This window comes from Papio anubis, chromosome 10 (assembly GCF_008728515.1).
Source record: "Papio anubis isolate 15944 chromosome 10, Panubis1.0, whole genome shotgun sequence".
NCBI lineage: Eukaryota > Metazoa > Chordata > Mammalia > Primates > Cercopithecidae > Papio > Papio anubis.
Window position 1 is genome coordinate 37,608,814 of NC_044985.1, and position 25,877 is coordinate 37,634,690.

The following is a 25,877-nucleotide window of genomic DNA, read 5'->3' on the forward strand; positions in this document are numbered from 1 at the left end:
GACAAATGATATAAGGCTTTATGGATCATAAGATAAACTAGAGCAAATTTGAGTGTATTAGTATAAGGTTTAGCTTAAAACTATACTTTCTTCACATTATGAAATTATTACAAATCTATAGTAATAAGAAGATATATTGAATCCTAAGACTTCCAAATAAAACTTTAAAACTTTTAATGAGATCTTGTTTTCATAAACTAAACAGTTTAACAAAAGATTTTATGCTTGAAGTAGCTATATTATTTACTGATTGTGACATTTTAAATGATTGCATAATAGTTTATCATCATAAATGATGAGAAAATTTGTTTGCACAAGTATAGGTGAGAAAGATTGTAAACATTTGCGTCTATGACCAAATATTTACATCAGTTAAAATCTTATTTAAAATATATCATCTCTACTTTTCTTTCATTAATTGATTCATATTTTTTTGTGGCTATACATGGATTTTATAATATCTATTCAACATAATGATAAAGCCTGAATATGAAGAATGCCATCATGCATTATAAGAACAGTCAATCTGCAGCTGACATGGCTACCACTAAAATAACAAATCAACTATATATGAAATAGAATTACTTAATCTTTATGTTGCTAAATCTTTGGGTTATTAGCTGGAGCTATACCCACTAGCAGTTCCTGCCCAACCTCCTTGCTTTCCCACCCACAATGGGCTATACTTTGAACTGAACATGCAGGCCATTCTCTAAGAAGCCCTTATCAAATTTCTTATGACCAAGGCTATCTAATTATGGGCCCTAGCAACTTGAAGCTACACTAGTTGGCTACTGCTGATGGGTGTAGTGATCAATATATTATGGCATATCTATAAACTATTTGTGGTACATGAGTTGAAAAGCTCAACTCTTAGCCTGTTTCAATTTTCATCTAGAATTTATTAGCACCTGACATAAATACACACCTACCTGTTTATTTGGTTAGGACAGCACTCCCCAACCTTTTTGGCCCCAGGGACCAGTTTTGTGGAATACATTTTCCACAGACTGGGAGAGGGGATGGTTTCAGGATGACTTAAGCACATTACATTTATTGGGTACTTTATTTCTATTATTATTACATTGAAATATATTATGAAATAATTATCTAACTCACCATAATGTAGAATCAGTGGGAGTCCTCGCCCTCAGCTTGTTTTCCTGCAACTAGATGGTCCCATCTGTGGGTGATGGGAGATAGTGACAGATCATCAGGCATTGGATTCTTATAAGGAGCACAACCTAGGTCCCTCACATGTGCAGTTCACAACAGGGTTCACACTCCTAAGAGAATCTAATGCTGCTGCTGATCTTACAGGAGATGGAGCTCAGGCAGTAATGTGAGCAATGAGGAGTGGCTATAAATACAGATGAAGCTTCACTGGCTTACCCGCCCCTCACCTCCTGCTGTGAGGCCCAGTTCCTAACAGGCCATAGACCAGTATAGGTCTGTGGTCCAGGGTCTGCAGACCTTTAGGTTAGGACATACCTCAGCAAAATGTAATATTCATGAAGGCAGGATCTATATCTTTTTTCTCACTGCTAGACAGTGCTAGGCATTTTCTTCTACCCTCTGGTAGGCACTGGGAATACAGCAGTGAACCTTAGCCTTAGCTCACTGCTGTATTCCCACTGCCTAGTAAATAACTGTCATTCTGTAAGCGCTTAATGTATATTCACTGGATGAATGACTGAACCCTAAGTTTTGTGCAGGCTGTCTTTACTTTTCTCTTTGTCTTCAATACCTACTGCAGTGCTTAGCTCACTGTAAGTACAAAGGAGGTAAGCAGAGCCCCAGAGTATAAAGGTTCTTATAGGGCATGTTACAGATTTTAGACAATTTCTTAAAATCAATGAAATGTTATAATTAGAAGAAATAATTAGAAGAAAATATTACTAGATTTCATTTTAGAAATTAAAGATATTGCTTTCAGTTTCCCTTAATAATGACATCTTCATCATCCTACTCATCCAATCTCAATCTCTTCAAGTTATATAATACATTTTCCTTTATCCATCATTCCTAATAATTTGCCAAAACCTGGTAATTTAATTTCAGCAAGATAAAACTATCTCACCCTTTATTTTCCTTTAGAATGAGGGCCTTGGTTAATCACATAATAGACAATTGTAGCTGCTAAACTCATATCCCTGTCTTTAGTATACTCTGTAGCTAAGCCCCTTTGGCCTTAAGTTGGCCAATAGACATTATTGGCCTGGTAGCCATTATATTGACCTTATAGCCAAGAATTGTACAGTATTGGTCTTCCATTTATCTAAGCAAATACTTGCAATAGCTCCACTTTGATTAAAGAGAAATTTCTAACTTTCTATTTGAAAAAATATGACTTTTTAATAACTTTCAACACTCATTCAGATAAATTGTTATGGTTATTATTCTTGCGAGGTAAGTAATTATAACTGCTTGATTTTTGGAAAAGTATTGAAACTTCAAGAAATATTGCAAAATTACTACGAAGAATTAACATACACCCTTCACCAAAATTTACCAATAGTGTTATAAAAGGTTGCCACATTTGCTTCATCATTCTCTCTATAGGTATTTCTGGACCTTACAACCTCTATGTTCTTTTTATTTCAAAATATTTTATTATTCTTTTTAAAGATCAAGGGCTTTCTTATGTATGATCACAGTACAATTAAATTAGGACATTTAATATTGATATAAAACTAATTTTATTATAAATAAAAGTCCTACAGTTCAGATGTTATAGTTTTTATTAATATTTTGAATTAGATTATCTCAATAATGTTCTTTATATTAATAGATATTATTCCCAGTTTGCTATCCAATTCTGGATTACACATTGCATTTAGTAGTCATGGTTTTTAAATCTCCATTAGTCTGGAATACTTCCTCAGCTTTTCTTTGACTTTCATCACAGTGACATTTTTGAAAAGTATAGGCAAGATATTTTGTAGAATTTTCTTTAATTTGAGCCTGTCTTTGCTTTCTCATGATTACATTCAAGTATGCATTTTTTTGTCTGGAATCCTAGATAGATAATGTTATGTACTTCTCAGTACATCATATCATGAGGCTCATGATATCACTTGGTCCCATTATTGGTGACTTTAACCTTGGTCAGTTGGTTAAGGTGATGTTTACCAGATTTATTCACTACATGCAATTTATTATTCCCTTGTAATTAAGGATCTATAGTATATTATAAAAATGGCCTCAAGTTATTTTTATTTGTGTATGCATTCTCCTTGAAATATGGCATTATAGTTTTTCCCATCAAGACATGGACTATATTATCTATGTTTGGGTCATGTAACTTCCATGGCTAATGAGACACTAGCAAATGTACGTTCACAGATTCTCAGAGTGCTCCACATTGGAGCTTGCACTTCCTTGTTGCTTTTTGGAGCCCTGCAACTGCGACTACTGCTAGCCTATTGAAGGATGATGGCCTAGATGAAACAAAAGACAAAACATTGCAGCTGAGTCCCACACTCTCAAGACTAATAAGTATGCCACATCAGACAAGTGAGTGAGGCCATCCTAGGTCTCTAAACCAAACTGAGCTAGCCAGGGAAGACAACAACCTGACAACCCACAGAGCTTTGAGAAATTATAGATGTTTATTGGTTGGGGCTAATAAGTTTTGGAATGGTGTGTTATGCACCAAAAGCCAATACTTTCTAGGGTGATACTTTGGGACTATGTAAATATCCAATTACCCAAATAACTTCTACCAAGTTTATGATTCTTGCCTAAGTTAAATATTATCACAAAGATTGCAAGATGGAATTGGGCCTTTTTTTTTTTATGAGCTCGCTTCTGTTGCTCCAGGCTGGAGGCGTGCAGGCGATCTTGGCTCTCCCAACCTCCACCTTGGTTCACGCCATTCTCCTGCCTCAGCCTCCTGAGAAGGCTGGGACTACAGGCGCTCCGCCACCACTCGGCTAATTTTTTTGGTAGAGTTTTAGGGGTAGGAGACGGGAGCCACCTGCAGCACTTGACACCATCGAGGATGGTCTCGATCTCCTGACCTCGTGATTCACCCTCCTCGGCCTCCCAAAGTGCTGGGATTACAGGCATGAGCCACCGCGCCCGGCCGCCTTTTTTTAAGAGATGAAAAACGTAAGAATGGGGGCTTATTTGTCTTCAAAAAACATATGACTAGTAAGTAGCTGTATCAGCATTAGAACCTCAATCTTTTACCTGCTCCACAGTTTTTCTCAGTATACCATGTAGAGGTAAGTGACCTGATGTTAGGACTGTAATTCACTAGAGGGAGCAGTAGAGAGAAATTCCAGAGTGTTATGAGTGGGACCCTGTGTACTCACACATGCACAGAAGCATCTCTGGTAAATGCTCCATAATTGACAGTAGGGCAGGATGGACAATGTAGGAGGAGACATTAATACAGTTATTAACATAGAAGTTTAAATGATAATTGACTCATGAAAAGATATAAAGATAATATCTCTGGAAATTGCCTTTCATGAGTATCATCAAGAATGCCACTGACATACTAGATTATGATTAATAGTATCATATGTTTGTCAAACGTGGCTCTTAATATTTTTATGTAGCCGTTATATCCTCCCCCAATTCTGCCAAAAACATCCTATAAGACATGTGAAGTGACACTGTGAGAAGAAAGGACCCCTGTCAGCCGTTCTTACAAACAAGAAAACTGACACCCAAAGGGCCAAAACTAGCCAAGAGCCACAGTGAATAAAATGCCAAGCAGGCACTTGAACTCGGCAATCCCAATTTCCTAGAAAAGTTCCTCTCCCATGGCAGTGGGGGACAGGTCCCAAGTCTTTCAGATGCTGATAATGCCTGTGTCTTAGGTCTCTGCCTTCTGCCAGGCACTGTTCCAAAATCTTCACATGTATTTAAACTCAGTACCATGGGGGTACTGGTACTACACATTAACTTAGACATGCAAACGTCCAGGTACTTCGGAGTGGGTGTGTGTTTACTACCATACCTAACTGCCTGAGAAAGGAATTCAAAGCCCCACTTTTTTCTTTACCGCTTCATAAAAATTTGAGAGCTACAAGGAAGCGCTGTGTTCCCAGTACTCTTACAGTGCGTTCGGTGGCAGTAGCCACCGCCAACCAGAACACTAGGATCCTGCCAGGGTGTAGATACTGTAACCAACAAGGGGCCAACCTCCGTCCTTTCTGCGGAGGGCGCCGAAGCCTCAAGTACCCCGCAGCATCTCTCCGCTGGAGAGCCGACGGCAAGGGTGGGGTTGCCGGCGCTTTCCCCGAGGGCAATCTCTGATCCTCCAGCTCCCCTCTAAGAGGCTTCCTGGTGCTCTGGGCGAACGCAGTGCACGCAGGCCGGCTTAGACGTTGTGGGGCCCCAAGGCGGCCAGGGGTCGCCAGGCGCCCTCCGGAGAGAGGAGTTGACCCCACGGTTGCTCTTGGGGGCAGTGCCTGCCAAGTATCGCGGGACTTGTGCACATCGCAGAAGCGCCAGCTCCAGGAGCAGCTGGAGCGCGCTCGGTGCGCACCGCCTCAGCCCGGGGAGGAGCGGGAGCAGGGAGGGAGGAGGCTGGGGGTGCTGGTTACGTAAATGATACTAGCCCAGTGAGAGGCCTCCAGGCTGGGGCTACGAGAGGGGGAGGGACCACGCGAGGGGGAGGGACCGGGAGGCGGCGGGCTGGGGTGGGAGGGGGGCGGGGGCCGGGGCGAAGTGACCAGGCGGAGGCGGCGGCGGCTCTGCTGAGGTGACAACGTGCTAGAAGCCCTCGCTCGCTCTCGGCGCCTCCTCGGCCTCGGCGTCCGCTCTGGCCGCGCTCGAGGAGCCTTTCAGCCCGCCGCTGCGCTATGAGGGCCCCTCTCTGGGGCTGGCCGAGGCCGGAGCCGGCTCCCTCTGCTCACGGGGAAGTGTGAAGAGAGAGGCGCGAGCGGGAGCCGGGACTGAGCGCGGCGCTCGCGGGCCGCCGCGGGTTCCAGGTGAGCGCGGGCTTGGCGAGCCCCGCACTCGGCGCGGCTGGCCGGCGCCTGCTGGGCTTGATCGGAGGCTGAATCCCGTGCGTGGACCGCCGTTCCCTCTTCGCGGGATCGTTGGCCACGATAGCAGGTCTCCGTCTCTTTCTCGCTTCCTCTCTTTTCCTCTTGATTGTCTGGGAGGAGCTCCCTCTGGGCTGCCGGAGTCCTGGGGCTAGGTACCGCAAAGTCCAGGCGTCGAGTGCCAGGGCGCGGCGCCGAGCGCCCCGGGCCGGTCCCAGGGCAAAGGCAGGGGCGCGGGCGGACCTGGCGAGGCGGCCTCCCGGGAGCTCCGAGTGCGCTCGCCCTCGGCTGCAGGTGTTGCGGGAGGACCTCGTGGCGCGGAACTTTCTGCCGCCGCCCACCTTCTGCTCTGCTTTTCCGGCTACCCCACTGAGTTGGGGGGGCTCTGGCCTCTTCTGCGTTCTGGTGACGCTCCGCGGCGGCTGTGACTCGGCCTCCAAGCCCAGGCAACTTTCTCGCACCAGCTGCAGGCAGCCCCGGCTGCGTTTCGGGCGTTTCTCGACCCGGCACCAGGCGCTCCCTGGGTCTTGGGTGTCTTCCTCGACGGTTGCCTTCCTATCCTGCCCCCTTTGCCTCGCTTTTTCAGAGTCCTCCTGCCTCTCATTCTCACCATGTGTGTCTCTGCCTCTGTTTCTCTTTCTGAGCCTTGGTCCCCTCAGTCCACACTCTCCGGCCATGTATCTGTTTTTGTTTTCCCCCTCTTATGCTATATTTCCCCCTTTCTTGGGATGTCTGTGTCCCTGTTAATCTGTCTTTCCGCTTGTCTCTCCGTCTTGCAGCATTTGTTCTCTTTCTGTGTCTGCTTCTCGCAGCTTATCTCTGTCTCCCTCTGTCATCTCCCTGCCCCGTCTTCCCGAGCACGAGCCCCCTGATCCTGAAGCGTCTTGGTTAGGGGAGCAAGCCCTGGCCCATCTAATGGGCATCTCCAGGTGCAGAGACTTTCCTGTTTGGGGTCAGCGGGGACGCGGAGGAGACGGCCTGACCTTGTCTGGGCTATTGTGGACCTGAATGAGGGGCGCAAGGCGTAGAGTGGAGGGTGCCGCGGTAGGCTCCCCTCGCCGGGTCTGAGGGCGCTGCGCTGCCGCGAACCTGAGCGCACTGAGGCTGCTACTCTGGACAGCGAAAGCTGCGCAAGCCCCGCCCGCATACCCGATTCTTGGACTGTGGTTAGTTGCATTTCCAGGAGCAGAGTCTACCTCCCCAACCTTTATAGCAAGCTGCAGGAGAACGGACAGTGGACAGGCAAACATAGATGCTTGAAAGGGTGGGAGCTTTCTTCAGGCAAAGGTGTTGCTAGCAGAGGAGAGGAGCTTTTGGGGACTGAGGTATGCCTGCCTTAAACTACTATGTATTCAGTGCTTAGGAAAGCGGTTTCCTTGGAGAGATCGTGGTCAGCCTTCCCTGAAACAGCATAACAACATAGAGGTTTTATTCGCGAGGCTAAAGGAACTTGGCTGCCAAAGCCCCCTTGAAATTTCTGGTTTCCTTGAGTATTTTCAGCTTTATGTGAAAGCTGCCTTTCCTCAGTCTCTCTCTCTCTCTCTCTCTCTCTCTCTCTCTCTCTCTCTGTCTCTGTCTCTCTGTCTCTCTCTCTCTCTCTTTCTGTGTCTCTCTTGAGCTGTCTCCCTGTCTCTCTCTCTGTCTCATTCGCGTTCATGCCCTCTAGTGTTAAAAAAACCTGCTGGTTCAAGAATACTGAAAAGTAAGGTCAACCTATTGGTTATTTACTTTTGGACCTCTCACCTTCCGGGATCATTCTCCTTGTATTACCCACATCCTTTCCTTTTCCTCAATGAATGACTTTTGCATTACATTACTAATCTTTCTTTCCCCCGCACCCCCCTCCCGCGATCTCTATGTTTTTTTCCCCCGTCTCCTGCAGAGTAAGAACCTTCATATTGAAACCCTGTTCGTTTGATTTAGGAATTGGATAGATTTGGAGAATTTGCATAGCCTAAGGCAGACTTTGAACATTAAAAAGGTGCATTTCTCTGCACTGTTTGCTACAAACCAGGATTTCACGTCTTTCCTTTAGCCACTATCCACCTTCAGTTCCATGGAGAATTTTCCTGGCTGCTCCTGCTAGTTTAAATAAATGCTTTTATTTCACCATTTCTGTGATGCTTATCCCATTCCAGGGCTTCAGCTACTTGCTTAAGTAGCGGCACTATATCTCAGATCCGCTTTGGAGAGGAAGAATAGAAAGCTTTTCCAAAGGAATTATAGGGTGCTGTTGGTATAGATTAATTCTAGTTCAGAAAGTCCCAAGTGGGAATGTGAGAATGGAGGCTGTCTCAGATATGTAGTCCTTAGGACAGTGTGGGGAAACTAGTAAGTGCTTAATAAAAACTTATTGGTTGATTGATTAGCATGCAGTGAATCATAGGCTTCCAAGTTACCAGCTGTGTTAAGGAGCCGACAGTTGAATTCCACGTCCCCACTCCTTTTTTGGGAGGTTTCATTTAGATTTTTTATGAATGGTAATTGAGAACTAGTAGAAGGGACATTGAAACAGGAGTCTTCTGTTTCTTTGTAGTTCATGTTATTGCTTGAATTTGCCCCTTTTTGCAAGTTTACAACTTGGCTGGTGTTCTTTAACACAGTCATCGCAGATTGAAGAAATGAGTTTAGAGACCCTGAAATGTGGCATCTCCCAACCTCCTTACCTGAAAGTAAATTGGGACATGACATCATTTTTGGGTGAATACTTTCATGTGGTTTCTAACAAGTGAAAAGTTCTCTCTTTTAATATGAAGAACAGATATATCAGCTTAAAATACTTGGGGGCTATATTGATCTGTAAGCTGGATCACTTACCCTAAATAGTTTATGGATTCCCCTACTGCTTCATATATATATATCTCTCTATATATATATGAGATGTGTGATACTGCGCGAATATGAGAATTTCCTAGAGTACCTGGAAACATAATGCCTCCTAATTCAAAGTAATAATAGGAATTCATGGGCAGCAATACTACTTTTTTGATGATATGCTAGTCACCTCTTAAAATAGTTGGTAATTTACCATGAGTATAGTGCAGGAGCATGTTCAAAGCAATTTTCCTTTAAAAATATTATTTACAAATCACCTGATACTCTACCCAATTTTTATATTTAAAAATAGTAAAGACGTAGTGAAGGTGGAAAATCTGATACTGTTTGAGATACCTTCTATTTGTTTTACAGGTTTAACTTAATGCGTTTAACTTTTTCACTGAATGGGCAGTCATTTCAGCTTGAACGGTTATGTCAGAGTGAAATATGTTTTTATCATGCCAACTTGGTTTCTAGAAATAGTAGTTGTAACAGGAACATTTTCATGTAGTAGAGCTAGAGCTTGTACAGCTTATAAAAACTTTGGGATTTTAGGAAAGGGGTGAGATAAGAAGTAACAAATGGATATTTTTATTCTTTCTGAATGGGCAGATGAAGAGAATCCTGGTGTTTGTGAATAATAACAGTCGAGAAAATGATTGGAAATGAAATATTAATAGAATTGTCTTACTGTGTAAAATAAATTATGATGCTGCATATCTCTGTTAGGTGTTCATTGTCCTTTTAAAAATGGACACTTCATATAGTTATGACCTTTAACTAATTTGCCTTATTAGACATGATATTCTCAAGAGAAACCTCTTGTAACAAACAACACATACTTGACAGTGACTCTTAGTACATCACCTTCTTGTATTTGTGTCCCTATCAGTAGGAACATGTAGACATCTTAAATCTAATGGGATCTAACAGGATCACTGCTTTGAAGTCTGAATGACCATATGCCTAATTATCAAAGGATTTAAACTGGGCTTTGGTTCTAAATCCTTCCGTCTGCTCTTGTCATCAAAATAAACACATGTGAAACATCAAATCAAGACCTACATATATATACTCATATTTATTTTGACAACCTATTTAATGACATTTCTAACAGCACCCCCCCTGCCCCACCACACACACACAGTGGCTAAAGCATATGTTTGGAAACATAAATCACGTTTAAAGATCTGGCACTGTCTGCTTTGATAAACCATTTATTATTTTATCAGATTAGACTTCTGTTTACAATTTCTATCTGAAGGCACATTGTTGAAGGACTTCTGCCATTCAAATATATGCATACCTGTGTTTGAAAAGTCTGGATTTTCATTGTGAAATTTAGCTTTTCAAGGAAATTTATGAAAATGAATACATTTAATTCAGTAATAGTCATCCGTCTGAGGCATTATAAACAATTATCTCTAGTCTTTAGGAGGAGCCGTATAAACTGAACAGACTTAAATCACTTGATATTTGTTTCTTCTTAATTTCATATTTAGACCTGGTCTGTGTTTTCAGTGTAGTATATCTATTATAATACATTTAATTGGTCTTAGCTTGATTACCAAGAAATGATTACAGGTGGCTAAAGACATCTGTGTGATTCTGATTACTGTGTGCTCTCATGTCCCTAAATTCATTTTTAGCTATGAGCTTTTCAAGCTGTTTTTAGTATGTCTTTAGACTTATACATTTAAATGAAATTCTTAATTTTTAAAAGTTGTCACTACAGAGATTGATGGGATCTAAAATTTAAATTGTAAGTTAAAGTTGGGAGACATGCTTTTCCTTTAAGGGCTCAACTTCATTCAATGTCCATGTAATTAGAGTCCTCATGAACTGTCAGGCTCTCTCTTAATGTCTACACTACCATAATTACCTGCCCTTCAGAAATGAACTCAAATACAATTAAAAATATCAGTTATTAAAAATTGTTCCAGGTTAATGGCTAATCCTCTCGAGATAGTTTGAGAGGGATGTAGGGAGAAGAATGACTATTGTTATCACAGATATGAATATATTTGTTATCGTCTTGTAGACTATGTGAGAAAATTAAATACAATGTCCATAATAAATACTTAGATTTCTTTCATATTTTTTAAAGATGTGGTCATTGTTAAGATAGATGGGGGCTGTCCAAGATATATCATGTTAAGGTTTTAACATGAAGAGAAATTAATTGGGACTCTGTTTCATATATCCCGCTACATTGAATTGTCACTTAAATCTTATTTAAGCTCTTATACAACAGTTTCGGGAGAGTGTGATTAATCTGCTTGTTGACACTTTGGTGAACATAATGCATGTGGTGAGTAGCCACTGTAAACAGAAAGAAGAATTTAAAAGCATAGCACAATCAAAAATCATTGAAATAACATCTCGAAGATAGTAGTAAATGTCAACTTAGTGTCTTGTCTTATATTAATTGCCTTGATATTACAAGCAAAGCACCTCTTTTTGGTTAATAAAGTGGATTTTGACATATGAGGAGGATTATGTAGCTTAGAAACATAATAACTGGCTTAATTTCCTCTTGAGATTATTATTATTATATAATTAGTTTCAGATAGAGAGGGTGAGATTTATATGACTATCAAGACCCCAATGAAATACAACCATTAGTTTAAAGAAAGAAAAATGGAATGAAATATATGTAAAGGTATATCCATTCCAATTTATTTATGAAGAAGTTAAGATGGTGTATTGGGTTGTAAAATGGTAAAGTGGCTAAAATTTATTGGCTGTTTACTTTGTACTTGTACTGTCGTAAGTAAATATCTGGCAGGTCTTAACATGTTTTATCTTTGTAACAACAATATGAGTAATAGTATGTTACTGTTCCCATTGTATAAATGAGGCCTTACCTTCTCAGAATCACATAGCTCATATGTGTGAGAGTCAAGGATGACACTAGTTTATTCTGCCTTGAAGCCAATAATCTAATAGTTCTCAGTCTAACATTTTCACTGACTAATAATTTAAAAAAATCAAATGGTAAACTTTATGTGATTATTTTCTTTTGTACAGTAAGAATGATTTAAAAAGTCTACTTCTATCATCACAATTTTATAAGAGTGGACATTTTAACACCAAATAACATGGAAGAACTGAATCTCAAAATAAAAGTTATTTAAAGAGGATAAATTAAGCTCCCTGTACATTTTTCCACATTGTACTCATTTTCCTAATGGGATGACTTGTTCCTAGGGATGACTTGTTCCTTCTTGGTAGTTAACCACCGTTTACTGACACTAAGATGGTGCCACCGTGTGTCCTGGGATTGGAAATGAATATTGGGCAATGACAAAAAGAGCTTGTCAGAACTAATTTCTCCATCCTTCCTCCAAAAAACACATCCCAACCTGTAGGGATCGGTTTGCTCCATTTTTACTTTGCCTTGGCGAAAGCAAAGCAAGTTTGCTTAGTGCTTTTGTAAAACTGGCGGTTGGTTTTATATCCCAGGTTGTTTTAGATAGTTTCCATTTGGGCCATCAAAGAGGAAAAGAATACTGGTGGAGTGTGTGAAATGTGGCGAAATTGACCTAAGACATTAATTTCATTTCTACCAAAGCAGTTTGTAAATCCAAATTACCTTGAGCTTATTTATTCATTTTAGTTACAGGTGTTCAGGTCCCACTGATACAGAGTCTCATTTAACTGGGATGGATCCACAGAATCTATCTTTATACACATTTTCCTATGTGATACTGAGGTGCAGTGACATTTCAAGCAACTAATCTGCTTGTAGTATATCACTTAACAGATTTATTTAACAAAACATGGCAATTACTATGCTCCAGAGCTGTTCTAAGTGCTTTGCAGATACTGATTAATTTAATCATAAAGACCTTCAAAAGTTGATTTTATTAGTATCCTTTTTTTAGAGACAAGGAAAGTGAGGCACAGAAAGGTTAAGTAAGTTGGCCAGTGTAAGAAGATCAGTGGAAGGGCAAGGATGATGCTAATTTTGATGAAATAATTAAAACTACCTACGTGTGTGTGTTTGTGTGTGTGTGTGTGTATGTGTGTTTTGAGACAGGGTCTCCCTCTGTCACCCATGCTGGCGTGCAGTGGCAAAATTATAGCTCACTGCAGTCTTGAACCCCTTGGCGCAGCCTCCCAAGTAACTAGGACTACAGGATTGTGCTGCCATGTCTGGATAATTATTATTTTTTATTTTTTTGGTAGAGACAGAGCCTCACTATGTTGCCCAGGCTGGTCTTAAACTCCTGGCCTCAAGTAATCCTCCTGCCTCAGCCTCCCAATGTGCTGGGATTACAGGCATGAGCCACTGATCCCAGCCGTGCTTTAAGTCACAAAACTTGAAGTAGCAGAATTGAAAATAGAATACAGATTTCTGTGTCTTTTCCCTATTTGAGTAAGTTTTGCCTTTGAAAGTGAAGGAAGAAAAGCTGATATTTCTAGAGTTGGAAATGTTTTTAAAAGTTTATATTTTAGAAGTTGTGGCGCCAGATGAAGAGATAAATATAATTATGAATGGGATAATAAACATGGAAAAATCAGAGTGGTTTTCCTCAGGTAGTGTCATCATTGACTTGGCCTCTAATTAGACATAGACCAAACCAGTATTAATAATCACTACTACATAGTGTTGCAGACAAGAATATTAAAAGATTTAGAAAAGAAATTTTGTTTTCCAAAACAAAATTTGTTATGGGTTGTTTGTTTCAACCCATAACAAAATAACCATATATGCTTCAATACATAACTAAGATTTACATCTGTAACTATACTAAATAAGAAACATTTTATTTCCCTATAATGCTCCTCATAAGATCTTTAAATTACATTAGGAAATACTCATGTTTATGGCAGGATTGGGGAAATTCTACCTAAATTTATGGATTTTTTCTCAATAATTTTGTAAGCTTTGTATAAAATGGAATATTTGTAATTTATAATCACTTGTGAAAACCGATGTATTAATCTTTAAGAAAGTACATTTTCTCCTTTTCTGTTATTTAATATTTTTGTTTAATGCACTAAAATAATCTTGTAATATGGCTTTTCTTTAGTGTTTTTTAAAATAAATTTTATTTTAGACTGATGTTTGATTAAATTATGTAAAGTATTTGAATTCTAAACCCCCAATAATGAGTCATTCCACTTGTGTGGTTTAAAAAAGAGTTAAAAATCTGCATTTAGAAACAATGCGATTTCCAATTCTGTAAATGAGTTAAGGGTTTATGGGTTTACTAACTATTTTACTTTCAAGACTCAATACCATCTTTTCTCTTTTCCTTGTAGCAAATTTCACCAGGATTCCTGAGGCTTATATTTCTTTGATTCTCTTGATCATTCAGTCTCAAATAGGATTATATATCACTTGTCCTGAAAAATATTAGAAACAGTCTGTCACTGAATATGGTGCAGATTTTATTCATATGTTATAGATTTTAAGCATATCTTTTTATTTTTTTCTTAAGGTAAATACTGTGTTTATTATTTTTCAGTGTTCTTTTTCTTTGCCCCATATCTTTTTCTTTGTTCTTCTTTCCATTCTTCTTCATGGTGCTTTTCACTTTAAGTTGTCTTTCTTTTATGACTTAATAAATCTTCATGTAGCCAAACTGAACTATGTATTGATGTCCTTGATTCTGGTAAAACAAAACAAAACAAAAAAAACAACAAAAAAGGAAATAAAAAAAGTCTGTTCATTTCATCATTTAGTTTCTGAAAAGGTGAGTGATACTATAGCTCTTGCATCTAGGTCATTTAACAGGAGGATGGGGATGCTAAATTTGCATCTCATTACTTTTGTCTACTTTTAGATTTGTGTGTTTGGGCCCTGTGGTCAGTTGACAGGTGGCAGGCCATAGCTCCAAAGGAATGCCGTGTTATTTGAGGGGATGCCAATTTCAGTTGCCGCACGATTCTCACATTACTTGGTCAGACTTTTTAAAAATAAAACAATGTATGTTTCATTATTAATGCTAGATTACTGACTTCACGTCAAAAATCATTGTGATATTGATAGACTGTGATAAATATTTTTAACAATTTACATTCTGTGGTACCCACTGTCAGACTTATGGATAGTATTTCCCCTATTTTCATGACCTGGAGCAGACATTTTGTCAAAGATTTTTAAAATACTTTTATTGTTGTACACTAAAGTTGAGATGAATTGTAGGTAATTGGATGGCACAGCTGAATTAACACATTGAATTGCTAGTTATGAGACACATCATTTGCTGTTGCAGACAACAATAGGCCCATTTTTGCTTCTACAATGCACAAATTCTTATTATCTGTATAAAATTATAATTCAAGTGGGATAACATATACATCATTTCCATTCCTTTTGTAAGGAAAACTAACTTCCACAAATGTAAAATATTTACAACTATCTCAAATAATTTTGAACTTTAATTAATCTTTTTTTGCAAATGTTCATCAGTTTTCTCATTTCCCACAAGCAGAACAGAATATAAGGCGTTTAGAACATGAAATCAGTAGCATCAATTTTACCCTGTGTACCTTAAGGTCTGTGCAGATGGGCAATTCACATCTATCTCAACAGAGATCCTTATTTGAATCATTCTGAAGAACATTATTACTGTCGTGATTATGGTGATAGGCCACAGTGTAATAATTTTGTTGGCTCTTGGGTTTTTTTCATTTTAGACGTTTTAAAGTATAGCTTCTTAGTTTTCAATAGATGAGTATCCATTTTAAGAGGAAGGAATAAGAACTATTTTTATCTAAACTACCTTCTGAAAACTCATTAATTCAAGCATTAAACTGAGGGATTAAAAGTTATAAAGCTGTTACAAATTGTAGAGAATAAAGCAAGGCAAAGGAAACTGCCTAGAATGTAGTGGGAGGTCAGCGGAGCGGGGGAAGTGGGTTGGTGGCTTGAAGTTGAGGAGATTCACTCTGCCCATATTAAGGCCCCAAAGGCTTCATGAGGTTCAATAATGTTGAAAAAAGTAGAGAACAGAAATGAGAGTCTGGGGCTAAAACAAAATAATTTATCAAACATGTATAGATGAAATAGCCTTGTATTCACAACTCTACTTTCTGTGTAAACATCTCTATAGTAAGTTTTTCTTACTCGCTCACCTAACTATCCACTCTTAACATATACTAACTGCCAAGGGACAGCAAGGGCAACTAAGGATGGGTCTTAGAAAAACAATGCCCCCTTTATTTTGGCACTTACAGCCTTTAAGCCTGATGGGTCTGCTTTTTGGTTGCCCTAAAGCAAAGTCTTCTAGTCAACAAGACCCACTCAGGTTCACAGAGATCTGCATTTTCTATTCCTTTATATTCTTTACTTTTTTTTTTTTTTTTTTCTTGAGGCAGGGTCTCTTGCCCAGGCTGGAATACAGTGGCATGATCATAGCTCACTACATGTAACCTCAAACTCCTGGGCTAAAGCAATCCTCCTGCCTCAGCCTCCAAAGTAAGTAGGGCTACAGAAATGTCTCACCACACCCAGCTAACTTTTATATTTTTGTAGAAATGGGGAATCTTGCTATGCTGCCCAGGCTGGTATTCCTTCATTTCTAAATACACAAAACAGCAATCAAGGATCACAGACATTTAATAAATAACGTAAGAACAAAAATGTTAAAATGTCTGCAACATGAAAAAAAAAGAGACCAAGTTAAAGAAACCGATAACAACAAGATGACTTTGCAAGAAACACACAATTAGAGGACCATAAAAGAGACAAATGTTATATAATATATATATAATACACATATATAATATATGTATAATTCTTGAAAAGATCCAGGAAAATATTGCATTCATAAAACAAGTGGATGATATAGAAAAGGAACACTAAATGAGCAGGAAAAACTCTTGGAAATTGAATATTTTCAAATATTTTAAGGGAAAATTTTTAATTTTAAATAGAGAAAAATCTTGTCAATTCTAACAAAAATGAAACAAGATGGAAAATATGAGTCATAGTGAATCTCCATGAAGCATGACTTCCTACTAATTGAAAGTCTAGTAAGAAAGCAAAAAATACAGTTCGAGCAAGCATTAAGGAATTGAGGATAATTATCAAATTTCTGAGGAAAGATGATTTACAACTCAGCATACCATACCCAGTCAAAATATCCAGTGTCAGGGTAGAATTAAGACATTTTAAGACATAAAAAGACAAAGGTTATCTTCCTTAAATATAACCTTTCTTGAAAAGTTACTTGAGGTTGAACCCCAGCAAACTATGGTTAAGAAAAAGAGAAAGACATGGCATAATAGCTATGTGAAGTAGTCCAAGAAGGTGAAAAAATTGTGTTGTTTCAACCTGGTGTAGGATTAGTATAAGGAAATGGAGGCTTTGGTTGGTGGGAGGATTTGGGACAAAAAGGGGAAATTATAGAATATTTAATGTTTAAGGAGTATTTAAAAAGACAAAAAATGTACAAAGAAAAAAGTAGAAATGTCAGGAAAAACAAAAGAATATGCAAAAAAGCAAAATAACCATAGGACTTTAGTTGGCCCCAAAATGAATAATATTTTAAAATTAAATATACATGGTATTTACTGACTTTCATCTTTTGATTGATTTTCAGTCAATCTTACTTAAAATGTAGAAGATAATTTTGGTGATAGAACAAAATGCAAATATTATCAAGACTGACAATATCACGATAAACATACAGGTGGTTGAGGTTAGGAATTAGATATGGGGACTGGAGAGAGTTGAAGGAAATGTTAGGGATTGGAAGAGTAGCATATAACAAAATAGGAGTCAAGAGATAATGTCTATAGTTAATATAAGAAATAGCACTGATACAGTCCTTAAAGTTACAAAGATAACCAACACGAGGAATAACGACTACATTAGGAGGAAAGATACAGAGAAGTTCTGAATATGATGTGAAGTGACTTAGATAATGGCTAAACTACTCTGAGTCTGCTTGGTCAAAGTATGCTTTAATTTTTTTGAGAAAAAAATGCAATTATGCTTCGATGAGTGTGTACTTCCCAGATTTCCACATATTCCAGCCACTCTCTGTGGAGTCATCATGATCCATAAAGATATTGGGATTTAAAGGTTCTATTGTAGAGCTAATAAGCAATTAAAAGTTCCTCTGGGGAGAAGAACTGGTTGGGGTTGAGGGGCTTTACTATATAAAGAAATATAAATTCTTGGCACTTCTGTCACTGAACGTCATAGCAATAATTCCCTATAGTACTACATTATGGGACTGAGGGGAACATTGGATTTAGTCCTGATAAAGCCATTAATAAAAGTCTATAACATGTCATTTAAGTTCTCTGAATGTCAGCTTCCTCATCTTTAAAGCAACTGGTGCTGGACATGTAATCCCAGGACTTTGGGAGGCTGAGGCGGGTGGATCATCTGAGGTTAGGAGTTCAAGACCAGCCTGGCCAACATGGTGAAACCCCGTCTCTACTAAAAATACAAAAAAACCCAAAAAACAAACAAACAAAAAAACAACAAAATAGCTGAGCGTTGTGGCACACGCTTGTAGTCCCAGCTACTCGGGAGGCCAAAGGAGGAGAATCTCTTGAACCCAGGAGGTGGAGGTTACAGTGAGCCGAGATTGTGCCATTGCACTCCAGCCTGGCAACAACAGCAAAACTTTGTCTCAAGAAAAAGAAAATAAATAAAAATAAAGCAACTGGTATTTAAAAATACCCAGTACCACTTTGTAGTCTGTTTATTTTGTGAAGATAGGTCTATCATTTTATTGAGAATAAAGTGAATTAGAATTTTTCTAGGTATAAATCCTGAGACTGATAGAGAGCTCTTACTTGCTCTGGGTCTTTATTAGAGTAAAGGTGTTCATTGCCTTCTTAACAATGGTCTTCAGTCTCTGTCCTGTGTCCTTTAAGTTTGATTCTTTACTTTGTGTCTAACTGACTTTACCAATCAAATCAGAATAATACATCTTTAGTTTTATGAATGTGTATACACGGAACCTAAATATAATTGTTTTAATAGAACTTTTTTCATTTTTTAAGGCCTTGTTTTCCTATGGCTTATTTACTTATTTTTTTGCTGATGTAAATATGTACGTTAGAAGATGATTCTTTAAAAGATCGTATCACCATTTCACCTCTGTTTTCCTAAACACTTTCAAAGCACTGAGGAATAATTTGAAACAACATTTAGTATTGGATTCCAGATAGAGGCAGTAAATTTTACAGTTCTCTCTGTTGTTGCATTGTACCAGTTACTGTGATTACCTGATGTGCCTGCAGATTTACAGAAAAATTGGTAAATGAAGGATGGCCATTTCAACGTTCACAGATGTGAAGATATTGCCATCTTAGATCAGCAGCTGCTCTCGAAATGTTCACTCCTTAGTATCGTTGGGCTAACACTAATTTTGTAGCTGATCAGAATAGTTGCTGTAAAGATACTAGCTATTCATAATTAATGTGAGCATATGGGTAGTTCCCGCAAAAAATTTACTAACCTGCTGGTTGTTGCTGTGTAACATGTTCATGCTTTAGCATTCTTAACTATGAACATGAATCAGCTAACTAAAAAATAATCATAGTTAGCTTTCTATAGACAGAAATGGAGAGACAGAGAGAGAGAGAGAGAGAGAAATGAGGAAGGTTCCCAGTTTCCCCCCATAGTGTAGGATATGTATATCACAAAAAGGTATTGTGGAAAACTGAGGAAAAAAATAATTATATGGTAAAACCTAGTCTTTTATAGTATGAAAGGATAGGGGATTCTGAACTGAGGAAAAAAACAAAAACAAAAACAAATTAACAATAAGGCACTCTTTAAAGCTGTGAATATCCGGTTTCTGTTGACAGTTTGTAATTACAGTCTCTCTTGGTCACCTCATTTTACCATTTTCTGGGTGATCTTGATTTAAAGACAGTAAATTGTGGGCAGTTAGAGCTCTTTTGTCCTGTTATTTCATGTGGTTGATGAATCTGGGGTCCATTAAGTTACATATTAAAGTTGAAGTTCTTGGCAATTATTTAGGACCTTTTAGCATATTAACTTCCTCTTCATTCTAAAATAAGATAAATACAGAGATTCAAGTTAGGAGGAGACAGTAAAACACAATTAAGTGTTAAAGACACAAGTTTAATTTTGTGGTGCCGGGAATCACATAAATGTAGTTTAAAAATTCTTATATCTGATTACTAGAAGTATGACAGAAGACAGTTACATAGCCTGCATGGAACTTAGTTACCTCATCTTTAAAATGGAGATAATAGTCATAGTAGCTAACAAGAATACAACCCAGGTCTCTTACTGGGCAAGAAGGTCTCTTTTAAGTGCTTTACATAATATTAACTCATTTAATTCTCATAGCACTATGAGCTAGATATTCTCATCCACCTTATAATTGTAATGACATGAGGGTTGAGGTGACAATACATATAACGTACTGATTGTTGTGCTTGGCACTTAGCAGGTGCTCAATAAGTGTGAGCTGTTTTTTGTGTATCTCCTCTTCAATGGTCTTCTCTTGGTATCTAGTGTGACAGGTGCCTAGTAAATCTGACCTGCTTAACCGATTTTTGAAATAAAATCTCAGACCTGGAAGAGTTATTGTAAGGAGTTACTGCAAAATTGGGCCCCGAGTGCCAATAAATAAATAGGAGTTAAAGATAGGACTGAAGCCAAGTGAAGTAGAAACAGTAAAACTGTGTTAGTGAAATGCTGAGAAATCTTATTTAAGAGAGAAGGGAAGGTAAATGCGTGAAGGCAAAGGTGCATTCATTTCATGATAAATATTATAATATTATACACATTATACACAATGCTAAACAATGACAAACCACTTTGCAAAAAAAGTGTATCTAGCTGAGAACAAGGATGGTAAACATTTTCTATTTGGGAATTTCCAATATCTCTGTTGAGTTTTGTTAGGTGTTCTGCGTTAAGTGACAGCCATCTTGCATTTCCCCCTTAGTTATTTGATCTGCTTTGACTATGTTGTTTCTCTTGTGGAAGAGCCTTAGAGAAATTGAAAGATCAATGCTTTTTGTGTGTGTTAAGTATGGAAAATAGAGAACATTTTAAAACATTGCCATCCCACCCTTCATTTCTGAATGAAAAAGATGAAACATTGTATACTTCTTATGCTTTAAAGACACAGATTTTATTTTCAGTATATGATGTCTAGTTCTTAATTATTTTTATACATGCTTATTTGGAGATTTTCTACTTTTTTAATGTGGAAGAAAGCATAATTTGAAATAACAAATTGTAATTGATTTCCCATTTAGAAATATTTGAATTACGGTTCTCTTTTCTTATCAAGTAAGGAGAATATGTTTTGAGCACTGGTAGTTTGTCATATCCTTCATAATAATTTGTGCAAATGATAATTATACATAAATTAATAAACTGCTGGTAGGAATCTAATGATGCATCATACTGTTTTTGATTTATTTCCAAATCATTTGCAGAATGTTGAAATGTACAAAAACTAATTTTTAAATGTAACCTACAACTTCCTCAGCTCCAAAAACATATTCAGTAAGATAAAATAGTTATTTTAAAAAATGCTGGTACAGGAATAAATTAAATTATGTTTTGTGAGTTTATTATATGAGGACATTATAGGTTATTAAATAGTATTGTGTTTATCTGTGTTTAAAAACTGTTTCATATTGCAAGTAAATAAATTATTTTTAAAACTTATTATAACTTGTCCCATGTGATTCAAGCAATTTTCTAGTGCTGCCTAAAATAATGTTGGGTCCTCAGTTTGTATTTCCTTAGTGCTCCTGTTTTATTCCATCTTGAAGTTTTCTGTGCCACTTGAATACATTTTAAAAGTAATTAAAAACAAAATTTTGTTACAAGCTTCAATAACTGTGTAAGCAATTTCTACATAAAATATTTTTAGAATCAAGTACTAACTCCTGCCAATTCTGGGGACCATGCATGAGGTTAAGCATTTTCAGCCAAGGTAGCCACAGACAGACAATTGATTCATTTTCTTGTATTGTTGCATCTATCTGCCAATATATTACACCAATTATAATTATTTTATTTATAGAGTGATAGTCAATTGATAATTAATCCTGTAGTTTCACTTTCAGACCAGTCTTCATTTTATTCAACACCAAGCACCTTGGAAATTAGTAAGTCACAAAAGATATTTTCCATAGTTATAAAATAATTAGCAATATGATTAATTTTGCAATATATTTTTCATGAGCATGAAATCAAAGATATACTGTTTCCTAGCATAGGGCAGAGCTGATGCAAACTACCTGTGTGTGTGCTTTTCTCCAAAGCACTCCTATGGAAAGTTGATTTTTCATTTTTGTAAGTTTCCTGGCAGTTTTTAAGTGTGGTCCTCCAAGATCTTGGCCTTGGACACCACTAAAGCTAAGTATAAATTACTGATCTTATTTTATAATTCAGATTCATTTTTGACTTTCAGTTACTTACTTCATTAACTCTGGAGTTTATTTTGACCTTATATTAGATCAAATTAAATTTTGCCAGATGGATTTTTTTTAAAAAACGCTCCTTATTCCAAACCTTAACGTTCAGTATAACTGTCTTGTTAGGTTCTACTAAGTAGTTTTGAGTTTTTAACCAACCTCAAAGCCTTCCTGACACCCTTTTATCCTTCCTCACCCCACACTAACACACTCTAAAACTCCCACATGTAGTGGGAGTTACTTTCTGTCTGTTTGCTTTTTATAAAATCTCATATGTATTTACTACTTGCCATGGAAAAATTTTATTACGTGATTTTAATCATGTTGTATTATATGCACTTGTCAATTTATTATAATTCACTAAATACCGATGCGCTTTTATTTGGCCAGAGGCTTACATCTCACAGTAACTGGGTGGTATATAAAATTGTGGGCCAATAAAATGCTGCTACATTTTGATATAGAAATGACCGTACTTCATTGGTGCATGAAAGGATTCCTGCTTAAGCAGTCAGTATACATAATCAATCAATAAATTGGGCCAGTGATTTTGAGATCTACGTAATTTAAGGCACTATGTAAATGCAAGATCAGGCACTTCCAATTTATTGATACATACTTACCAGTGGGTTTTCAGCAGTGGGTTCATGCTCATGGCATGCGATTATTGAATTGCAATTCTAAAACCCTGGGGGTTGACTAGCCAAAATTTAGTTTTGTCTGCACTTCTGCTTGCTTCCTGTGAAGCATCTGCGCTACTGAAGTCTCATACTATCAAGAGAATTGTTCCCTTATTCCTGCTTCTGTTATTTCTTTTCTTAATCAGGAACGAATAACATCTGCAAAATAGAGCTACATGTTTTCATAAGGCTATTCTATCACGAAAGGGCCTCTTTGTCCCATAAACAAATGTAAAAATCATCTGTCTATATGAACAATGTTCCAAATGTATGAATCATGAATTACAAATGTATAAATTACATGTTGTTATTTTGTAGAATTTTTAGTTTTCCTGTTCTGTGTTTTTTAGTAAATGTGTTCATATTATGTTATTTGCGGCTGTGTTTTATGGGAAAATATGTGCCTCATTGATTCATTTACCACTGTGCAGGGGTTCAAGGTCAGGGAGTTCTGTTAGTATCGACAGTTCTGATCTCATGATATACTTGGCTGATTGCCATCAAACCAATCACTCAGGGGACTTAAGAATTCTGATCACATACACCATGTACTTGGTCTAAGGGATAAAATTCACACTGCACCCCAACTTAAAACTTTTTCACGTGTTGCTTCCTCAATCCAGATTCACACCTTTTATTTAGTAGAAATTGTATGAGTTCCTGCCTTTTAGCTGACACCTATATCTGGGTCTTCCTCTGTAAGGCTAAATGCTCTTGTTAGAATGGCACAAAAACAACAGCAACAAAAATAGAAGAGAAAACAAAAGGAAAGGAAGGGAGCTTGTATCCCCAGATTCATGCTGTGCGGTGGCTGGTTTGTTTCTTCTTTCTTCAGCACATCACTCCTGTGACATGCTGTGCCTCAGACTGCTTGAGTCGACCTTGCCGTTTAGAGCTGTCAAACCTGAATAGAGCAGAGCTTTTCTTTACCCTTCCAGTAGGTCTCAGGAGTGAGATCTGGTCACTGGCATTTATTCTCTGACCCTTAACTGTGGTTCCCCTTGAAATAGAGCTAATCAAGGTGTTGTTTCACTTATTCATTGATGCTCATGAAGTATTCATTGTTGGTACATATAATTTTGCCTGTTCCTATACTTGAATACATTCTTTCTTCTACCTAAACTAGGTGTATATCTACATCTATTTGCTGTTTATGGATTAGAAAATCCAGGAAGGCAGTCTAACAGGATTCTTTTTGTGCTGTACCTAGCAAAATGCTCTACACAATTAAGTCCTTACTACATGCATTTAACTACATGCATTTAATTAGATTGCATATGCACAGATAGGTCCCTTGGGCCTTCCAGAGCAGTAGAGGCTACTTTGCGAAATGATGCAGGCTAAAAAGGATTTAGGTCAGTCAAATTTTTATCTGGCTTTCCCAGTAGGATAGTTGAAACTGCCTTTTCACTTGCTATAAGAATGTCTTCCATGCGACTTTTTTTTTTTTCTTCTCAAATTCCATTGTTAGCTAGTAAGGGATTGTGCACTTTATATGCTTGTTGTCAAACTCATTTGGTATTTGAAATCACAACACCTTTATGATTTTCACCCAAGTGGCTTCAGAGTTCTGCCACTTCTGTCATTTATAAGAATTTGCCTGGAACTTGTTTCCTTTGACGGAGACGTAAGTCACAGGGTTTAAGATTGAAAAGGATCTCACGGGCTGATCCTGTCACTCCTGCCAGCCCTCAGTCAAGGTTGTGCTTAATCTAAACCCAAGACTAACATGTTTCTCTAAAATAAAACTACGCCTCATCATGTGGTTTGTTAAATACTCTACATTGCCAATAGAAGGATCTCTCTGAATGAGCATGTAACTCCTGGGTGTTAAAAACCTTCAAAAGCTCTACAAGTTAAATTTCAAATTCTTTAGCATCTCATTAAGGTCCTTCCTAGAGATCTATTTCAAATGACCTTTTTGGCCTTGCATCTCATTTTTTTACCCCCTCTTAATCTATTTTCAGGATTCACTGAATTGTTTCTCTGTTACCTGGACTTATCATAGAAGTCCATGATTGTTTCTTTGCTCACATTGCTTTGCAGCCTTGAATTACCTAGCTGCTCATTTCAGAGATCAGCTCACATGAGCAAATCCTTTTTAAAGGATTTCTCCAAATCCCCAAGGCAAATTTATTCTATTTTCTCTGTTCCCATAGAACTTTGTTTCTATTGCTGTTGCTAACTTTCAACCTGTTATCATAGTGGTGCCCTCACATGTCTACCATTTTAGATGATAAGCTTTTTCACAATGGAGACATCACGTTTCTCATTATTCCTCTGAGACCTACCAAAGTCCATAATATAACCATTCATTCAATAAATGTCTTGAAAAATTGTTAAATATTGATGCAGTAGGATGAAAGGCTATGAATTTAATGATGCTCTATTGAATGAATCTTTGTGACATGCCTTGTATCTTTTTCTGGAATATAATGAGGATATAAAAATATTAACATAATCTCTTACAATGATAATCACTACAAATTTATCAAAATCATGGGTCCAAGAGTACGCTAAAAAAAAATTTCTTCCATCCCATATTTATTGCACACTTCTAGTTGGATCTTTGTTTTAAAGGCCCCAGACTTAAAGTTAGGTTTAAAGATGTTCAAAAATGTCTTCACTTAAAACACAAAAAGACAAAATTAATATTTAAGCAATTTTTAATTTCTAGAAATTTATTTTTACAGTGTAGTGTAAACTCCTCCGGTACTGTTAAAGCTGTTTCTTATAATTTTAAAAATAATTTTTCACATTACTAAAAATAAACATTTCTTTTTATGAAATATAATTTCTTTATCTGGGTCAGTTTTAATGTATCCTAATTTTCCAACTGTTAATTCTTTCCATTTCTGTCCTCTGTCTTCATTTTAAATATGATTTGACATGTGAACCCTAATATTTAGTAATATATGCTAGCCAAATACTTATTAAACCCATGACAAAAAATTTTTCTGTAATCTTATGTGCAAATTTTTAG

At 37.5% G+C, this 25,877-nt stretch overlaps 1 protein-coding gene across 4 annotated transcripts in view; it reads left to right on the forward strand.

The window, feature by feature from the left end:
- Positions 1-5,663: 5,663 nt before the first annotated feature.
- Positions 5,664-25,877, forward strand: part of GALNT13 (polypeptide N-acetylgalactosaminyltransferase 13) — a 590,308-nt gene continuing 570,094 nt past the window's right edge. For all 4 annotated transcript variants that reach the window (XM_031651262.1, XM_031651267.1, XM_031651266.1 and 1 more), the window contains exon 1: positions 5,664-6,075. The gene's annotated coding sequence lies outside the window, so the exon portion shown is untranslated. The remainder of the gene's footprint in view (positions 6,076-25,877) is intronic.